Source organism: Balaenoptera borealis, assembly GCF_965194805.1.
Source record: "Balaenoptera borealis genome assembly, chromosome: 8".
NCBI classification, from domain to species: Eukaryota; Metazoa; Chordata; class Mammalia; order Artiodactyla; family Balaenopteridae; genus Balaenoptera; species Balaenoptera borealis.
In genome coordinates, this window is record NC_138865.1 from 57,324,241 (window position 1) to 57,344,288 (window position 20,048).

The following is a 20,048-nucleotide window of genomic DNA, read 5'->3' on the forward strand; positions in this document are numbered from 1 at the left end:
CCCTGGTGGCCCAGTGATTAAGAATCCACCTGCCAGTGCAGGGGACACAGGTTCGATCCCTGGTCCAGGAAGATCCCACGTGCCGCGGAGCAACGAAGCCCGTGCACCACAACTACTGAACCTGTGCTCTAGAGCCCGCGAGCCACAATGACTGAGCCTGTGTGCCACAACTACTGAAGCCTGCACGCCTATAGCCCGTGCTCTGCAACAAGAGAAGCCACTGCAATGAGAAGCCCGTGCACCGCAACGGAGAGTAGACCCCGCTCACCGCAACTAGAGAAAGCCCGCACACAGCAATGAAGACCCAACACAGCCAAAACAATAAAATAAATAAATCTTAAAAAAAAAAAAAAAAAAGAGAGACAGCTGGCCACCAGGGAAACCCTCTAATGGTTTGATGTTTGTCTTGCCCTTAACTAGTGCTCTCAGGACAGCAGATCTCATGATGAGAGGGATCCTCCTGGAGACAACATTATTGGGATAAAACGCTATCTAATAAGTTCTCTGATAAAGAAAATGGAAAGGAAATTCAGGTTTCTATGCAGAAGATGAGACCAATCAATTGACTTATTCAGACCTACGTAGCAACTTCGAGAGGCCCACACCCCACCACCTCGGATTTCACATCTCTGCCCATAATGAGGTTCTGTCTCCCGTCGTAACTTGACCATCTTGGCTCAAGTTGAGAAACACCTGTGGTATTAGAATCTTGGGGAGCCAGCGGCTCCTAGAACTCTGAAACCTGAGAAGCAACATCTGTCTGCCTTTCTCCTCTTCCATCAACCAGTCCGTGGCACTACCAGGGAGTAGATGCTGAATAAGGGCCAGTGGCTGGTACTGAACAGGAGAGACCCAACAAAGCGGTAAACACAGCACCGTCAGCATGTGGGGCTTCCCGTCCAAGCTGGCCAGCTTCTCTCTTTCCTTTCCCCCTCACACAATGGAAAGGAAATTTATTAGGCAAATTCCTCCACAACAAAGAGAGTGTGGGGGTCTCAACAGTTGCTGCGTACTTGACTTTGGGTGAGCAACTTGTCAGGATCATGATTTGTAGCGGCCAGAGCCATTTGTCTTGTGCTTATGTATGGGCTGGGGGACATCAGCTGATAGGAGTTAGGGCGGTCATTTCGCTGACCCTCTTCATCCAGCTCAACACAGAAGGTGGAGGCCGAGGGGGAAGAGGCCCAGAGACCAACGGGAGAAGGAGCCGTGTAAGGGGGTGGCTGGCAGACAGAGCACAGAGCGGATGATTTCTTTCTTGCCTCATTTTCTTGGGTTCTGCATCCTTCTCTAGGGGGCCTGAAGCTGGAAAAGAAATTTTGCTTTCCAATTCAAACTCATCATTTCTCAAGCTCTTCATGGGACTTTAAATTTCTTCTTTTCTCTCCTTACCTTTGACTAAGAGTTAGAAGAAGGATGCCTGGTTTTCCAAGCACAGGCAGGAGAGTAATGGGGCCTTGACCCCAGCAGGGAAGGCAGGAGGTAGATGGCCTGGGCCTCTGGATGTTGATGGGCACCCCAGCTTCCAACCCCTGGGAACCTGGCCACTCAGACAACCACTGTGATTGGTTTAGGAAAGTAGAAGCCCCTAATCTAACCGGAAGCCTTTTGGGAATCCATAAGTAAGTGAACTTCTGGGAAGGGTCTCAGAGAGGCAACGATCTGAGAATGAATGTGCTTATGGAGTGTAACATAAAAGAGAAGAGAAACCACAAATGTGCAGGCATTGCCCCCAGCGCTGGGCGTCCCCATTAATGCCAGTCAGGTGTCGGTGCTCCTGACGGGAAAGGTTGAAAACTGCTGACCCCGTGGGTAAAAGATGATCAACCAGACTGATTCAATAGCATGTCTGTCTCATCATAGATAATCCCAAATACTTGAAAGGTGGAATGAGCAAGAAAGTCACTGATCGTTATTTAACAAGATACCCTTCCCAAGCACATGTGGTTTTAAACAGGGTCTCTGGGAATGAAAGCAGGGAGACAGTGCAGTGCAATGGCTGAGGGTGGTCTCCAGAATCAAACGATCCCGAATACGAGGCCTGGCTCTGTTACCTGCTAGTTGTGTTATTTCTGGCAACTTCTTAACTTCCTTTAATATCATTTAGGCCTATAAATGGGGATTACACTAGTGGCTGCTTCCAGAGTTGTGAGGATAAAAGAAGTAAAGTACGGGTGATGGTTCATTTTATGCGGCAACTTGGCTAGGCTATAACGCCCAGTGACTTGGTCAAGCACCAATCTACCTGTTGCTCTGAAGATAGTTTTTAGATGTGACTAACATTTAAATTCGTAGGTTTTGAGTCAAGCAGATTACCCTCCAGAATGTGGTTGGGCCTCATCCCATCGGCTGAAGGCCTTACAGGAAAAGACTGAGGTCCCCGGAAGAGGAAAGCGTTGTGCCTCCAGACTGTCATTGGGCTAGAGACTGCGACATCAACTCTTCCTTGGGTCTCCAGCCTGCCAACCTGCCCCGCAGATTTCTGACTGGCAGACACTGCAATCATGTGAGCCTGTTCCTTAAAATAAATCTCTCCCTCCCTTTATCTTTAGATGGATGAGTGGATGGGTGGATGCACGGATACATGCATGGATAGATCTCCTATCGGTTCTGCTTCTCTGGAGGACCCTGATTAACACGGCATGTACAAAGTACTGAGCACAGTTCCTGGCACAGTATGGGCTCAATGAGAGTTTTCTCTTATGATCACTAATTCCCTAAGTGATAAAGCTTTCCACATCTGGACAGAATTCCAGGCGCCTGTAGGAGGGTTACTAAGGGGCTGGGGATTAGGGAGAACAGAAGATCTGCTCATTAGCCCTGAAGCATACAATTTAGGTAGCACCCACTCTGGGAGAGGCATCGGCTGGACACCTGCTGTTCTGGGGGGCAAAAGGCTGGGCCCTTCAGCCCCCAGTCCAGCTAGGCTTCCCTCTCCTGCCCTCCTCACAGCTCCTCAGCCCTCACCAGGGAGATGATTTGTGATTCAGGCTCCTTGGCAGCTGCGCCCGTGGATGCCGGCCTCTCGCTCCCCATCCCCGAAGCCCAGCCTGCAGATGGTTTCTCGTGGCCTTTCTACTTTTAGACGCTGTTCCCTAACTGACCCAAACTCCTGGCGAGGCTTTTTGGTAAGCTGTGCTTTTCCTCCAGAGTCTCTTTGACTCTTTTATCATCACTAAATCATCTGAATCATCAGCTCAGTATGGAGCCACTGACACGGGACAGAGACCCCCAGCTCACCCTTCTCCCCCCTTCCTCCCTGGGGTGGCATTTATAGGAGGAGAGTAGGAGAGGGCAGACACTGCAGCACTAAAAAGCCTGTTGTTCTCTGTCCCCGAGCCCAGAAGAGCCACATTTCCACCCCCCCCCCCCCCCCCGCCTGCCCTTCCTCAGTGGCCCCGCCTGCTTTGGGCTCTCCTTGCCTTTCTGAGAGGAGCCCTGCCCTGTAACTGCCCTCCAGCCTGGGCCTTCTCCATCTCAAATCTCCAACCTTCCTCCCTTGCTCTCTGGTTACCGCTCCAAGGACAGATGTCTCTGCTGGCTTGAAGCCACTCTGCTGGGCTCCCTCATTGCCTGTTTTCCATGAGCTGGAAGACAAGGTTCAAGATTCAGATACTTGATAACTCAGCTGAAGCCTCAAAAGAGTCTGTGGCTTTCGGTGACTGTGGTTCCTGCACCAAAGGCCAAGGGTGTGATGGCTGTGGCACCTTCAAAGGCCACTTGCAGAGAACCATATTTTGATGGGCTCCAGCAGACCACCTAGGCCACACCCTCCTTTGACAGAGGCAGCAGCTAATGCCTGGAGAAAGTAGGAGTCCTACTTAAGGCCACACAGTTAACTGGAAACCAAACTGGAGCTCAAGAGTGGGTCTCCTGATTCCAGCAGAGTACTCACTATAGACTGCCTGGAATATGCTGTGGAGATGGTATTCACCTTGGTAATGACCCTGGGTGCTGTATCTGAGGGTTGTTGATAGGTTGATCCAAATTTTGTTCATTCAGGAAGTAGGAGAGAGGACTTCTGTATAGCTTGTGGAATTTGTATACAGAGATAAAGGAGAGAGAAGAGCAGAACAGCCTAGCACAGATCTCCCATCTCATCTGTTCACTGAGTCATTCGTTGATTCATTCACACAGTCATGCTCTTATTCCACTATGGATCTACGGGGTGCCCTGGCTAGCTCCCACCAAACAATGCCACAGGTTCTCCCTTGGAGAATTCCTAGCCATACTCCAGACATAGAAGGTTTGAGCTCTGGGCATATAAAGGCCTTTGCACAGACACACACACAGACATACAAGACACAGACACAGACACACACAGCTTTGGCCAAACTGAAGCCCGTCCCATGAAAGAGAGAATGTTGGTATTGAGGGGTAAGGGGCGTCTCCTTCTTCCCACTGATCTTGGAGTCACAGACTGCTCTCTCTTTCTCCGCTTCTTAGAGGATCACTAACCTGGAACCCCAGTGGCTGCAGTGGCCGTGGCTTCTGGGGTCCTAGCCGGACTATGTGGGTGGGTCCTAGCCCTCCATGCTGCCTCACTTCTCAGACCCACTCCTCAGGGCCCGACTGTGTGACCTCTGCCCCCTCCCTCCCTGGCCATTTTCACTGGCTCCCACAGCTACTGGAGCTTGGCCTACCAAGTCTCCCTGGGCCATCTGGGTCTCGCTGTCCAGTGTAGGTGGGAAGGACACGGAGATGCAGTCAGCTCAGTGGGAAGGCCTCTCCTGGGAGGCAACACTCGGAGGCCCAAGCCAACCCCACCCTGACTGAGTGGTATTTCCAACAGTCCCATGAGGAGCATTGGAAAGGGCCTTTGGGCAACAGACCACTGCTCTTCACAGCTCTGCTGCTCAGAAACCTGGTAGGGGTTCTTTAAAGAGCTCCAGAAGCAAGTGCACAGGCTGAAGGGAAGCAGAAACAAGGAGGCAGCTTCTCCCCAAGGAGAGGCCGAGGGCCTCGTGGACCCTGAGGATTTAGAGCTGCTTGTGGTCAGTCCCTGTGCAGCCCACAGAGACAGAGAAAAAAGAGGACAGAGAAGAAGTATTAGGAGGCTATGGGTTTTCTTATGACAAGCTTAGACTTCGGAGTTAGACTGCTTCTAACACCGCCTAGCTCTGTTACCTTGGGCAAGTTGCTTAGCTTCTCTGTGCCGAATCTCTAAAACGGAGATAATGGTGCCTTTCCTGCTAGGCTGGTGAAAGGATTGGAGAAAACATGCAAAGCACCGAGATAATACCCAACAGTACCTTGATAATGAAGATTACAGCTAAAGTCTGGGGAGCACTTATTATGTTGTCAGGAGCTGGTAGTTATTAGGTTATTCTTCTTGGTGGAAGAAAATGGATGTTACAGGTACAAGCATTTACTGGGTCTCTGACTTTGTGGCTCAGCTTTCTACCTTCCCTAGGAGACTTGAAGCCCCATCACCTTCTCATGGCGGCAGGTGACTCAGAAGAGGGGATGCCAAGACATGAGTTACAGGCCCCATTGTCTCAAAGCACCCTGGTCCCCTGGGGAGGCCTTTGTAGCACCCAGAGATCAGGCCCAGCCCTGCTTTGCTTCTGCAACCACAAGGTGGTATGGCCGGCAGCCACCGGAGAGTTCTTCTTTTTCCGTTTGTATGTTTGCTGTATAAACACAATCGTAAAAGGAGAGCCAAGTGTCAGCGATGGCCAGCCGCGCCCAGCCAGTGGGGGAGGAGAGGTCCTGCATCCCATCATGTTGTCAGGCTGCACAAACCCTACTCTCTTCAAACGCCACTTGGCTGGAGCACTTTAGAGAGGCTTAGGGGAGGAGAAGGCAGCTGGGAGAAGCGGCGGAAGACGCAGCCAGGGAGTTATGCTAAACTGCTCCCAGGCTCCAAGGCTTTGCTTGACTCAAAAATAATCCGGTTTCCGCTTGTCATTTGACCCATAAAATGCATTGTTTGGGTACTTAAGATAGTCCCCTGGGGCTGCATCTGTGTGATTCAGATTCAAAAGCAGAATTACTGACCGTGGAGATGGCTCCACCATCAGTAGCCTGAAGGATGAGCAGGGTTCTCAGAGACCCTCTGGCTGTGTCTTCATGGGTAGCAGCAAGTGGAAGACTGGAACAATGATTTTAGGCAACTCAAGCCTCTGCCCCTTCAAAACATGAACCAAAACTTGCAAAAACTTGTATCAATCAGGAGGAAGTAGGTATACGAGTTTGACTTACCAAAACAGCTGTCTCTACTCTCAGCATTACATTGGCTACAGGATTCCGGAATTCCGTCTCTTACATCCCCTGCCCCCTGGCCCTGCCTGCTCATTCTCCCCCACCCCTACCCCTACCGCCATGACTTGCGGGCTTTAAGCTTCCCCCCAAAATAATTCCAAATTACCACCGGTTCTAGCCACCCTACATTCCATCTCTTGCCCCTTCAAGCTCCACTTGCTTGGAGAACTTCAAGCTCCACTTGCTTGAAGAACTTTGGTTCTTCAAGGAGAGTGAGGAGTAGGGGGAGGGTGCAAGGGTTCTGGAAAGGGCATGCTAGGTTCAGAATCTAATTCATATATACTGTACTCTGTTTGCTCAGAAGGAAAACTTACGACTCGCAGCTGCGTTACAATAAGCACAGGGATGAAGCCATCCAGGGCCCCCGCATATTTTCCTTGGCCTCGGCACAGGCCGTTGACATCATTGCAGGCTTTGCCATTCATCCACTGCTGTTTGGAGCTTGTGGCTGCGTGAGGCTGTGTTCCAGGGTCTGGGGAGGGTCTGACTGCAAACCGGGTGGTGGTGGGGATGAAGGTGGTCTCATTGAGTTTGTAAAAACAAACAGAAATGCACTGAACCTTGCCTTTCCTCCACTGGAACCATGAGTGAAACTAACTCCAAGCCTCTCTGCCCAGCGCACTCCCCCAGGGCAAACAGGCCCAGGCCAAGGCTAGCCCAGAGACCCAGAAGCTTTTGTTCTGTCTGCGCCATTTTGGGGAGTGATGACAAATGTTCGCCACAGGTAAGAAAAGTGGGGTTGCAGTAGCAAATTCTATCACATCCTTCCAGATGTCACTCAGGCTGCTCTGGGCCCACTTGCATTCTCCTGCAAATCCTGGGCAGCACGAAAACCCTGTTAATGGTTCCCAGAGGTCTCAGAAAAGAAAATGGCAAAAGTAGGAAATGTGAATATTAGGAAACAGGGCATATGCGTAGGTGCATGTGCTGCAGGCTTAAGAATCATTTTTAGAAGACAGCTCTGCTATATGGGGGATGTTGTAAAGGAGAGCCTTTTCGCCGAGCTTGCTAACTGCTCAAAAGCTCTCAATTCTGCTGGCGTGGAGACCAGCTAGGGCAGCGGTCAAGACAGGGAATGCTGTGAGGTAACTTAGCACAGGCGGAGAGTGCCTCTGACCTTTGCAAATGTTGCTTCCAGGTCGAGAAGGTCAGATGTTGTGGGCACCATGGGCACAACTCTGGACTTTGTCACTGGGACAAAGTGTGGCTTAGTGACAAGCACGCAGCCTCCAGAGGCTGTGAACTGAATGTGATTCCTGGCAAAGGCCACTCTTTGTTGCTCTTTGTTCCTCAGGGCCTGCTCTTCTGCACAGACTCCTGAATAGGATCGCTTCTTTCTCAAACATCATTTGACACAAAGTGTTTGAGGAGAGCGCTCAGCCCCAGGGATGCCCATCTAACTCAGAGATGAAGGGGACCAGGGATGTTCCTGGAAATGTTTAACAGCCAGTTGTCTGGGGGAAATAGTCCTGATTTGTAGCAATTACTGATTTCTGAGATGTAAATACTCCCATTGTGGCCAATTTCAAGCTACCAACTTTTGGGAGACAATTCATTGGTCTCTTGTATTTCTTCACATCTTGTGAGCAGAGGTACTGACAGCTTTTGTTCTTATGTGTATTCTCTCCCTTTCTCTCTCTCTCTCTCTCTCTCTCTCTGTCTTCCTCCAGTGCTGGAAACATGGTACTTCATGTCCCTAGAATATGAGACGTAGGCAATGGAAAGAGTCCTGACCTCTGAATCCATTCTCATGGAGGAGCCACCCAGGAGAGCCGTCTATCCAAACCATCAATGTTAGACTCTGTATGAATGAGAAATAAACCTTTCTCATGGTACGACATTGGTATTTAAGGTTGTTGGTTATGGTACCTAGTACTACTTATTCTAATACAAGTCGTCACATTATTATCTCCATTTATTGGTGAGAAAACTGAGGATTGGAGATAATGGACTAGGTCTCATTACCAGTAAATGGCAGAGCCAGGACTCAAACCTAGGCCTTTCTGCCTCCAAATCTTTTTTTTCTGCTTTGCTGACTCTTCATGACAAAGGCCCATGTGTGGCAGAGGTTCTGAGGTCCATAGATTTGCCCAGAGTGGGAAACAGGTCTCCCTGCCAGAGAAAGCCAGTTTTCTTTGGTAATCAGTCCTGCCTCCAGGGGAGTCTGGAAGGAAGTCTGACCATCTGTGGCTTCCAGGAAGATTGATTCCTCATGTCCAAGCCTCTGCTGTTCAGAGCAAGACAAGGACCCCCTGAAGAACTCTTAACCTGATGAGCATTGTGCATTCAGGACAGCTGGCGGACTACATGAGGGCCCCCCACGACCACTGAGAGACCCCCGTCACCATGGGATTGCAAACATTGCAACAATTCAGTAGGAACTCACACCATGAAATTGCTGGACACCCGCAGTCAGCGTCGGATGGGGGCTCCCAGGGCGTCACAGCCAGGATGACAGGGACCCTGGGAAGCAGCTGCCTGGCTTTACCTTCCAGAGTGTCCCATGTGACTCAGGTTAGGCACAGTTTAAGCACTTATTGAGCACCTGGTGTGTCCATTACAACTACAATGATTACTTCTGAGACCTTGCTTCAAAGACTGACGAAGGATTTGTAGTTCTGATTTCTGGAGATGTTTAAGAGAAAAATCTGACAACGGTACTAAAATAAGGTCACATTTGGTTTGACATATCATGAATCATCTCTGATGAAAAGGATCAAAATACGTAAATTCAGGACTGTCTTGGAAAACAGTTGACATGGAAATGCTGCTGGGTGATAGGAAGGGATCGGAAGAGGGTAAGAGCCTCGTCTGTCTCATCTGCTTCTATGTCCCAGCGCCAACATAGAGTCAACACTCAGAAAATACTTATGAAATGTTTGGCTTATTAAACAAGAGTTTTTTTGAGCTGTCTTGGTAGTTCTTTCATCTTTTCTGGGCCCTCAAGAGATCCGTGAGGTTCACCTAGATGCTAACTCAGGATGGCGTGGGGGGCATTTCTGCCATAGTCTTTCCTAGGATTTTTGAGAAACACATGAGCTGCTCAGCATGGGTCTAAGTAGCCGTTCACCTTCTGAGCCTGTGCCCTGTGTTTCTACCATCACCACTTCCAGGTTCTTGGTGCCTCTGACGCAAACTGAAGAACACAGCCCGAGGTGAGGGTGAATGAGCGTAAAATGACTAGCTGCAAGGCTGAGGGCCTGTCTGCTGAGCTCTGGAAAATGCAGACTTCACAGACTCTGGGTTCTGCCCAGCTCCTCCCAAGCCTTGGCATTCAACAGTCCAAGAGTAGTAATAGTAACTAATAATAGAAATCATTTCCAATCAAAACACAAGGCCTGATCTTACTAAAGAGTCACAGGGATTAAAATATTCTCTGCATGAAAGAAACTGTTTGTTTCACAATTCGACCTTTGGCCAACACAGCTACTAGATCCCCGGCCGGCTCCCTGGGCTGGCCATTGCTTACGTGCAGTGGGAAATTCCAGTCTGCGTGTAATCACAGGGGCCCTGGCCCCTAACATGACTAGTCATCTTACTCATCTTACCCTTCCCTCCTCCACACTGTCACCATTTACGTTCCAAAAACTTGCACGTGAGATTGTTTCTCCCCTACTCAAAAGCCTTGGGTGGTGCCCCATTGTTTAGGTAATAAAATCCAACTCCAACTCCTTTGGCATTAAATGTCCAAACTGTATACCAGCCTTACATGCTACTGTATTCTACCCCTATTCCCCCATCTAGAACCCAGGCTTTAATCAAAATTACCCATTCATTTTGCCAGAAGACATTCTTTTTTTTTGGCTTAGTTAACATTAAAGTAAAATTTATGTACAGAGAAAATCTTCAGGGTACCATTTGATGACTTTGGATAGATGTACGCAACCATGTAATCACTCAATATTTCCAATCTCAATATTTCCATATCTCAGAAAGTTCCCTCATGTCCCCTTCTAGTCAATTCTCTCCCCGCAGAGGCAACCACTATCCTGATTTCTGTCACCATAGATTAGTTTTCCTGTTTTGAACTTTATGCAGAGGAATTACACAGCATGTACTCTTTTGTGTCCCGCTCCTCTCACATGACATAATGGTTTTGATATTTATACACGTTGCCTCATGTATTGATAATTCATTCTTTACCTATTAATTATTGCCAAATAGTATTCCATATATGAATATGCCACAATGTTTTTATCCATTCACTTACTGGCAGATACTTGGACTGTTTGCAGTGTTTGGCTATTACACTCCAGCACAAGTCTTCTGTGGACATATGTTTTCATTTCTCTTAGGTAAATCCCTAGGAGTGGAATTGCCAGAGCATAGGATTGGTGCATTTTTAAGTTTGTAAGAAAGTATCACAGGGACTTCCCTGGTGGCGCAGTGGTTAAGACTCTGTGCTCCCGGGCTTCCCTGGTGGCGCAGTGGTTGAGAGTCTGCCTGCCAATGCAGGGGACACGGGTTCGAGCCCTGGTCTGGGAAGATCCCACATGCCGCAGAGCAACTAGGCCCGTGAGCCACAATTACTGAGCCTGCGCGTCTGGAGCCTGTGCTCCGCAACAAGAGAAGCCGCGATAGTGAGAGACCCGCGCACCGCGATGAAGAGTGGCACCCACTTGCCGCAACTAGAGAAAGCCCTCGCACAGAAACGAAGATCCAACACAGCCATAAATTAATTAATTAATTAAAAAAAAAAAAAAAAAAAAGACTGTGCTCCCAATGCAGGGGGCCCAGGTTCGATCCCTGGTCAGGGAACTAGATCCCACATGCATGCTGCAATTAAGAGTTCACATGCCACAACTAAGGAGCTGGTGAGTCGCAGCTAAGGAGCCCACCTGCTGCAACTAAGGAGCCCATGTGCCACAACTAAGGAGCCCTTGAGCCGCAAGTAAGGAGCCCACCAGCCACAATAAGGAGCCCATGTGCTGCAACTAAGGAGCCAACAAGCCGCAACTAAGACCCAGCACAACCAAATAAATAAATAAATAAATATTAAAAAAAAAAAACTATCACGCTGTTTTCCAGAGTGGTTGTACACCAAATATAGAACATTTTAAAGTCAATAACATCTCCTTCTTATTCACATAGCGTTCAAGGTAGTTCCATGGTAGCAGGGCGCTGGGAGGAGGTTCTTGCACAGCCACTTAGAGGCCAGGCTGCTGGAAGCCCTGCCATCCCCAAATGAGGCTCACGAGGTAACCCTGAGCAACAGTGTTTGGCCAGTGGATGGAGAATGAGAGGATGGAGAAAGAACACTCCTTTCTTTGCTGACTTGGCCCAGAGGTAAGTGTTATCCTTTTGGTTGACATTTCACTGTTGAGAGCTAGTCTCCAACCTCACCAGGAGAGCTGTGAAATGGAGACCCCAGCTGGACAGCTGCTTACCCGCCATGAGTCTGTACCATGGGAGGGGCACGCCAGTCTTCGATGTAGAGCTGGCCATCTCCACCACCCCAGGGGTTAAAGTCTTACCCTCCTTTCCAGTCTGACTGTGCCCATTGAAACTGTCCCATAATCTGTGTGGAATAAATCCTTCCCTTCTCTATACTCCTGTTGTACTTGCTGTCCCTCTACAACAGCACTTGTTAAGACCCGCCTTTCATGATCTATTTCCATGTTTTGCCCACTAGATGGCGTCCTCTTGGAGGCCTCTGAGGTCTGGCCATGTTGGACCCCGGTGCTCGGCCCACAGTGGGATCTCCGTAAGTGTTTGCCGAACTCACTGTGGTAGAGACACAGGGTGCCCGCCAACTCCTCCTCTGGACACACCACTTGTCTGCACTCCCCAGTTCCCCTGCATGGAGCTGAGGCCATGTGACTTCTCTGGACAATGCAACATGAGCCACAGCTCCATGGCAGGCTCCAGGCTGATGCAGTGAGAAGTGGGCATGCCTCCTGATATTCTTGGTCTCTCTTCCCTCACCTGCCAGCTGGATGAGGAGGCTCCAGTGGAGCACCCAAGACCTGACGAGCAGAGCCTGTGTCCTGAATACTTGGCGGAGCAGAGTCCCTCTGCTGACCTCACTGCTGAGATTGGGTACTGTTTGCTAGATAAGTCAGCCTACACTGACTAACCACTCACTGTGTGAGCCCAGCCACTAAACTCGGGAGGGACGATCGGTTGCCTCGTCTTTCCATCACCTTTCCTTACTCGCCACTAAGTGCCGACTGTGTGACATCGGGCCCTTGCTGGTACGTGATGCCAGTGTTCAGGTAAAGAGAATTTTCAAGGTACATGTTCAATTGTGATTTTGTAGCTAAACTTGACAATGATTCCACTGAGTCTTAAGTGCTATGCATTTCTTCTGTACCTCATTCGACTACAAGCTCTTAAAATTCAGGTACTAATTCTTGCTCTATATCCTGGGTATATAGCTATTCATTCATTTAGTAAATATTTACTGAGTATCCACTATATCACTCACTCTTGTAGACAACAGAGATGAGCAGTGAATCAAACAGACCAAGTCCCAGTTCTCAATGAGAGAGACAGATAATAAACAAATAATGTGATTGTTGAAAAGGCATGAACAGGAGACATCCCCTCATATAGCATCATGGCCAGCTTCTAACGTATCGGGTCGATAATTAATTAACGTCTGTCTCACCCAGAGAACTGTGAGATCCATGAGCCTGGGGTTCCGCTCTATCCCCAGCATCAAGCACAGCACTTGCTCAGAGCAAACACTCCATAAATATTTATTGAACCAAAAAAATGAATAACGATGATTATATCTACTATCTGCTGAGAGCCTGCTATTTTCCAGGTACCATGGGAGAAGTCTGCTTGCATTATCTCATTTAATCCTTACACCATCCCTGCAAAGTAGTTATTACTACCTCTATTTACCCGGGAGGGAATTGGGGTTCAGAGAGGTTAAGTGACTAGCCCATTGTCACATGGCTAACAGTAAGTGACAGACCTGACATTAGAATCCACATGCTTTCCTCAGGACCACACTGCCACACACAACAGCAACAAGGGCTTTTTTTTTTTTCTACATCCCATATATTCTTCCTCAACAATGAGGAGCAACCACTACGGGTCACCATTCCTGTGAACGGGACAATTCATCCCCCTCTGCAATTTGCCCCAACCAGCCCAAGGCCGCCTTCCCCAGCAGATGGAAGATATGTGCTTGTGGTAATTACAGACCATGCTGTCCTTTTCATTTATGTCTTCACAATCCAGCTTGACATCGTGTCATAAAAGTTTATGTACTGTGTTCTCTCTGTTCCTTACTAATATTCTCTGGCGTTCTCCCCCGGCCATCCAGAATCAATACCATAGCTCCTCTCTCAATAAAGTAGGGAGCTATGAACAAGGCCCAAATGGGCACAGTGACTATTTGTGGCAATTAGACGTCACACTGAAGGAGAGTGGGCAAGATCTAAAGACCAGCAGCATCACTGATGTCCCTCACCAGGGACCCTGGAAATTGGACTGCTTAAAAAATACCCTCTGTCCTCTCACCTCTTCTCTTTTTTACCCTCTGCCTCTTTCTTTCTCACCAGAGATAAGGAGAGAGAAGCACATTCAAATTAGGGACCCTAGCAATCAATTTTTACTTGCAGTTGGTGGATTGTAATCAATGTTAATTAACCAGATTCTTTTTCAGCAAAGGTTGGGACAGGAGAGTAACTGCACAATATTTCTGACCACAACAGTGGGTATTAAGGGGCTTTGGGACGGCCTGAGGGAGGAGGAGGGTGGTGCTGAGAGGCTCCACGGAAGAGAACGCAAGCACAGGAGGAGACTGGGATGATTTTAAAGTGGTCCTATCCATGGGCCCTGGCAGCATTTTTTGGAAGCTGGAGCAGGGAAGTTTAGCTATTTGTATGTCCTTCACCTTCTTCCTGCCCCAGGAAAAGTGGGCGTCATCAGGGGATGATTCCTGCATTGTCAGCTAGGTCAGTGGCAGCCAAGCATCCATGTTCATCACTCTGGAGAGCTGCTCGTACCTGGACCATGTGGCTCAATGGGAAGAACAAGGAATTTAGCAACAGAAAGTGGGTTTGAGCCTTAGGAGGTGCTTCCTGGCCATGGAACTGTGGGCAAGTTACATAACATCTGGTCCTCAACTCACTCACCTACGACGTACGTGATTACAGCAACTGATCTCAGGAGCATTGACGCAAGATTCAAATGAGATTCTACGTGGAGGTACATTGTCAGTAACACGCTAGAGGAATGTCAGCAGCTACCACTCTTGTAAGTCACAAGGACAAAGTTCCGGAGCCTCTGATCCCAACCAGACAGCATACAAGATGGGACCTGAGGTTCCTTTCCAATCTCGACCCATCTCTAAGGATGTAGGAAGTTGTCTTGGCAGTTACCCATGCCACTTTTTATTCAAAAGATTACTTATTTCTGAATATAAGTGTCAAATTGAGAAGAGGACCCTCAAATGTGCCAGTGCTACTTTTCAATATCCCAGAGGAAATAAAAGAAAGGTATAACAGTGGGAAACATGATAGAGCTGCCAAAAATAAAACCAAAAGCTGTATCTGTTTTGAAAGAGTGCACGCATCACAACTTCTTGGTCAAGATAGAAAATAGAAACCGAAGAAGTCGGGCACTGTCTCCAGGGGAGACCCACTCCAGCCAGGTTCGTGGGGTTTCCTCCACACCATTTTACTCAAGTGGTGCTTCAACCTCCAAGAGAAGCTTTCAAAGCCTTCAATCAAGAGAAAGGCACCAGTATTTTTCAGGTCTTTCACGTCCCCTGGGAGTGAGGGAGACTATTGGGGAAAATGATAGCAGGTCATATTGCCATGCAAGGAAAAGATTCCTAATTGCCCTAGGTGGCCCCTTGGCCTCTGGGACAGGGAAGTCCCAACCGTGGTGATACACGCTAGCTTCTTTTTGCCAAGGCACCTGTAGGCGTCTTCCACTTAAGAAAGGTGAATGAAAGGAGAGGAGGCTGGGAGAGAGAGGAGGAAAGAAGGCAGAAAGAGAGGAGTAGGGGAGGTTGTCAACAATTCACGGGTTCAATAAACAGTGCTGAGTGTAGGCCATGAGGTGGTCCCCCACCCCCATGTGCAGCTCACTCTGGAGACCCAGAGAGAAACACGTCTCTGCCCTCAAGTTGCTCACAGGATCCTGGGTCGGCTGGAGGGAGAAAAATTCACAGATAATCACCACGTGGGGCCTGGGTGAGTGCAGAGGAGGGGTGCGTCCCCCGCCCCAGAGCTGAGGATGTGGGCAAAGGAGTCGTCTTTAAAGAAAGGACATTGCCAGTGAAGAGAAGGACAAAAGAGCAGAAGGGAGAATGAACTGAGGAAACAGAAAGGGAGGGAAAATCAGGAGATAGCAGGGACAAAATTATTTCCTCACCCCAGGATTTATACACTCAGCTCAAATGCAAATCTTGTCCCATTGATCTGTGATTTCAGTGAATAAAGCTGCCTTTTCTGGAGCTATCGATTGTGATTGCTGATTGCGAAGCAAGTTGAGAAGGCCTGGGCAGTCCTGAATAGACCTGGGGAGTGAGCTCACAGTGGGTGGGCCTTGCACTTAATCAGAGAAGAGCAATTGCTCACAGTGATGAAGGGTCATCCTTGAGGGAGGAAGTATCTTCAATCACACCTCCCTCCCCAGTGCAAAAAACATTCTAGTTTCACAGACAGGGCCCGCTCCCCCACCCCGGAGCGCTACAGGACGGGGCCCTCTTGGCCCGGTCTAAGGGTGGGGAACCTCTTTCCTCACAGGAGTGCCATACAGAAGCACATCCTATTTCCCCCAACTGTTCAGATTTATCAATGCTCAAGGCTTGGCCTCTCTTCGGTCTATGTTGAATCCCATTGGTTTCTGGGGAAAGAGTCTGGAAGTCAGCCTGACTTAGGAGAAGAGAGACTTCAGTTTTGGCCCCACTCCAGCTAGCACCTGGAAGATACCAGGGGCCAAGAGAGAGTTCGGCCTGGGGCCAGGACCTGGGAATCTTTCTTCCGCAGGAGCATGAAAGCTGTGAAGTAGGGAAGCCCAGAGGGACAGGGTGTGGAAAGAGAGAAGCACGGGGCTCAGGGCTGAAGCTTCAGAAGTTGCCATATTTAAGGGCTGGGAGAGAGAAAGATGGATCTTGGAGATGCTGACAGCAGGGCAAGAGAGAAGCAAGAAAAGGAGATCATGAAGGGACACAGGAGAGGAGAAAAATTCAGACACACCTGAGCAGGTGAGCTGAGTAAGAACCAGATGATGACAAATGCATTCAGTGTTTATCCTTGAAACCGAGCAGGACCCTGTGGGTCTCCTGGGCACGGAAGCCTTTCTGCGTCCCCCGTTTCTTTTTTTTTTTTTTTTTCACACACACACACACTGTATTTTATTTTTACAAGAGATAAATCGACTGACACCAAGCATTGTACATGGATGACCACAACAAAAGCAACAATGATTGCAATTACGAAACATGAAACACACTCATACTATGTCATAATATTGACATTCAGTCCAGTAATCCTCCACTGTAACAGCTCCTTTACTTTGCAGTGAACGTCCCCCGTTTCTTGTAGGGAACAGACTCCAGCCTCCATGACCTTCCCTGAGTTTCAAAGGGCAGATTCGAACAGTTGCTAATCCAGTAAGGGAGGGGATGCAGAGACAAGGGAGGAACAGCCAAGAAACAATAGTGCAGCCTTGGGGCAGGGTCCTGGTTCTGCCTCAAGGGATAAACACAACAGTGTCCTTAAGTTCTTTATAGAATTAAAACCCAACAAATGGAAGATGTCAGCATTCTTCGTACCAGAGAAGACCACCTGAGGCCAGATTAAAGGAACCAGAGAAACTCATCAAGAAGATTACCTGAGACCAGGTTAGAGCAGTGCAGGCCCTACACACACCCTAATCTTATCAGCAACCCCACCCTTGAACCGTTGCTGTAAAACTCCTCATCATATCTTCCCCGGTTGGGACACAGAGTTTCTGGGGCAGAAGCCTGCTGTGTCCCCCTTTGCCTGGCAAAGCAATAGACCTATTCTTTTCTACTTCCTCCCAAACTCTGCTTCCAAGATTCGATTCAGCACTGGTGCACAGAGGCTGACTTTCCAGCCTCACCCTGACTCAAAAGTTCATGAAGCACGTCTTCATTAGGCATTGTAGCAGGACCCATAAATACAACAAAGAGCAAAGCTTACCTGCCCTCATGATGCTTGCAGTCTCATGGGGAACATAGAGGACTGTGGCAGGCAGGGCTTCTCAAACTCTGTGGGAAAGACCAAATGTTATTGTTTTACTGACTGCCCATTGTGGATAGATACCACATCATGTCAATGTCAAGTTGCTATAAAAGTCTGTAAGCTCTTACATTTCCATACTTATCTGCTCACAGACGGACATGGCCTGCCTACCACATCTTGAGTAGCTTAGACGACAGAGATGCCGGTTGCCTACCAAACAGCTCTTCTCTCCTCCTACCTTACCAAGGGCATCCAGTGTTTTTCAGGATGCTAAGAAACTACATTTACCAGCTAAGGATAGGCAAGTAGATGTCTTTTGGTAGAGCTTATGGGAAAGTTTCATAAAGGGGTCTGCCTCATCTGGTAGACATTTCCTTTGGTTCCTGCCCCTTTCATAGATGTGACGGCTTGTATTCCAACAGCTGTCTTGGAATCAGGAGGCAACATTCAGGATACTGGAACTCAAAGCTTTAAGGATCTGGGTCCCTGTTGACCATAAAGCTACCACATTGACTCTGGAGAGCATATCTCTATATTTTTTGTTACATGAAAGAAAAGCTTTTATCTGGTTTAAGCCATTCCATTTGGGGACAAACATCAAGTATATTTTTTCATCTGTCTCATGAGTTAACAGGCACTTACCATGTGGGGTGGTAAATACTATCATCACAACAATTAGGAAAGTTCAGAGAACGTGTCTCTGACACAGCTTGGAGGAGGGTTGGGGAAAGCTATCTGAAAGAGGCAAGGACTGAATGAAAGCCTGAGGGAGGAGGGGGAGTTAACTAGGGAAAAGGGTTAATGGGGAAAAGAGTTTTCCAAGCCAAAAAAATACACCGGAGTGTATGCAAAGAGCAGGAGGTGAGAGGGAGCGGGGCCATATGAAGAACTCAGAGTAGCTTAGTGTGGCTAGAACAAGAGTGTAAAGTAGGAGCGGGGAGAAGAAATAATGGAGGCTGCCAAGGGGTGGGAGGTGGTTTCCACATGAAGGAAGCAGACGCCTGACCTTATGGAAGTCTCCACCCCAACCGAATGCAGCATCTTTCAGAAGACAGTGTTCCCTGCTAGAAATCAGCTGGCAGACATTGTCCCTGGTCTCATCTCCGAGGGGGAAAGTCACGTTCCGTTTAGCCAAGTCACTCATCTCTTGGGTTTCCATTTCCACCACAACAAGCCTCATGCTACTGTCCCATCAACCTCACAAGGGATCTGTGAACAAGAGGTTGTGATATCTTACCAGTAAGGAACATAAAGGCTTCCTGTTCAGCCCTCTCATTTTACTGATCAGGACCATGAGGCTCAGAGAAGTCTTCCCACTTAGGTGGGGAGAGCTGAGCCTGGAATTTCCCTCTCTCCCAACTCTTAGGTTGTTATTCTTTCCCCCGTAAAGAGCCGAGTGTTTTGCACTTGAAGTAGATGGTTATTGTTCCTGCCAAAGGGAACACAGCAGAGCGAGATGATAGAGTTTCTTATTTCAAGAAACCTAGTACTTGAAGGTGCTTTGAATAACACATACTTTTGAAACTAACTAAATATTTGGAGTGTGTCTTCCCATCCTTCCTTTCTGCTCTAAAAGCAAAAACAAGTCTCTGTAATTTGGTGGGGGTGGGGAGGCAGGGTGTTGAAATAGATAAAAGGGAAAAATTAACTCAGTTAACCACAGATGTGAAAGTGCCCTGAAGTATTTAGACAGGATTCACATCTTTGGAGGTAACTCTTAAGTTTCCACTGAATCACTGAGAAAACAGAGCTAACCCCCTTCGGTGACTTCACAGTTTCCCTCTGAAAAGGTCACTGTAATCCACCCTCTTCATTCCATAAACGAACAACTGCTAGAGCCCTGTTGGGATGACCATTGGTTGGGGGACTACAGAGAAAGTTCATAACCCAATGAGATGATATTACAGGAGTAACTGTTACTTATGAAGAGTTTGACCATTATTTCACTTAGTGCTCATACTAACCCTGAGGGATGGGAATTGTTGTCCCCATTTTTAGATAAGGAAACAGTGCCTCCTGACTTCCTTCACATCCAGTCAGTCACTCAGCCCTGCTGAATCATCCTTCATGATGGCTCTTTGGTGCGTCACAGCTTTCCCTGTGCTTCCTGGAAACTCTGATGCCTTCTCCTCTCTGGTAGTTCCCATCCACCCAACACCCTCCATTCCCAGATAGATGTGGGATATTTCTTCTGAGGTGTCATGGCATCACTGCAAACCCCAAATGTCTAAACCGCCAGAACTTAATGTTCTCTTGCAAACTCACCTTTCATCTTAACTTTTTATTGTGAGCCAATTGCTCAAGATGGAGACCACAAAAGTTACACTTCACCCAAAGATGTCTATTTACAGACCCCCGAGGATACCTTGTAGTTTCCATCCTTGTTCATGCCATTCCATCCTCCACGCTCTATTAAAATTCCACCATTTCTCTGAAATCTTCCCTGATCTTCCCAAGAAGTTGGTTTAACAACTGCAGAAAAATACATGAACAAGGATGTTCACTACAACATTGTTTCCAATGGAGTAAAAAAATCTCAGAGAAAGCAACAAGGATACATTGTACAGCACAGCAGAATACAGCCATTATTTTATAATAACTTTAAAT

General features: G+C 48.1%; 1 long non-coding RNA gene across 1 annotated transcript in view; it reads right to left on the bottom strand.

Annotated features, from left to right (window-relative positions):
- Window positions 1-16,546: 16,546 nt before the first annotated feature.
- Window positions 16,547-20,048, bottom strand: part of LOC309633180 — an 89,621-nt gene continuing 86,119 nt past the window's right edge. The window contains exons 5-6 of the long non-coding RNA XR_014247361.1: window positions 17,570-19,913; window positions 16,547-17,467 (exon numbers count right to left, since the gene is read on the bottom strand). This is a non-coding gene — a long non-coding RNA (uncharacterized lncRNA). The remainder of the gene's footprint in view (window positions 17,468-17,569; window positions 19,914-20,048) is intronic.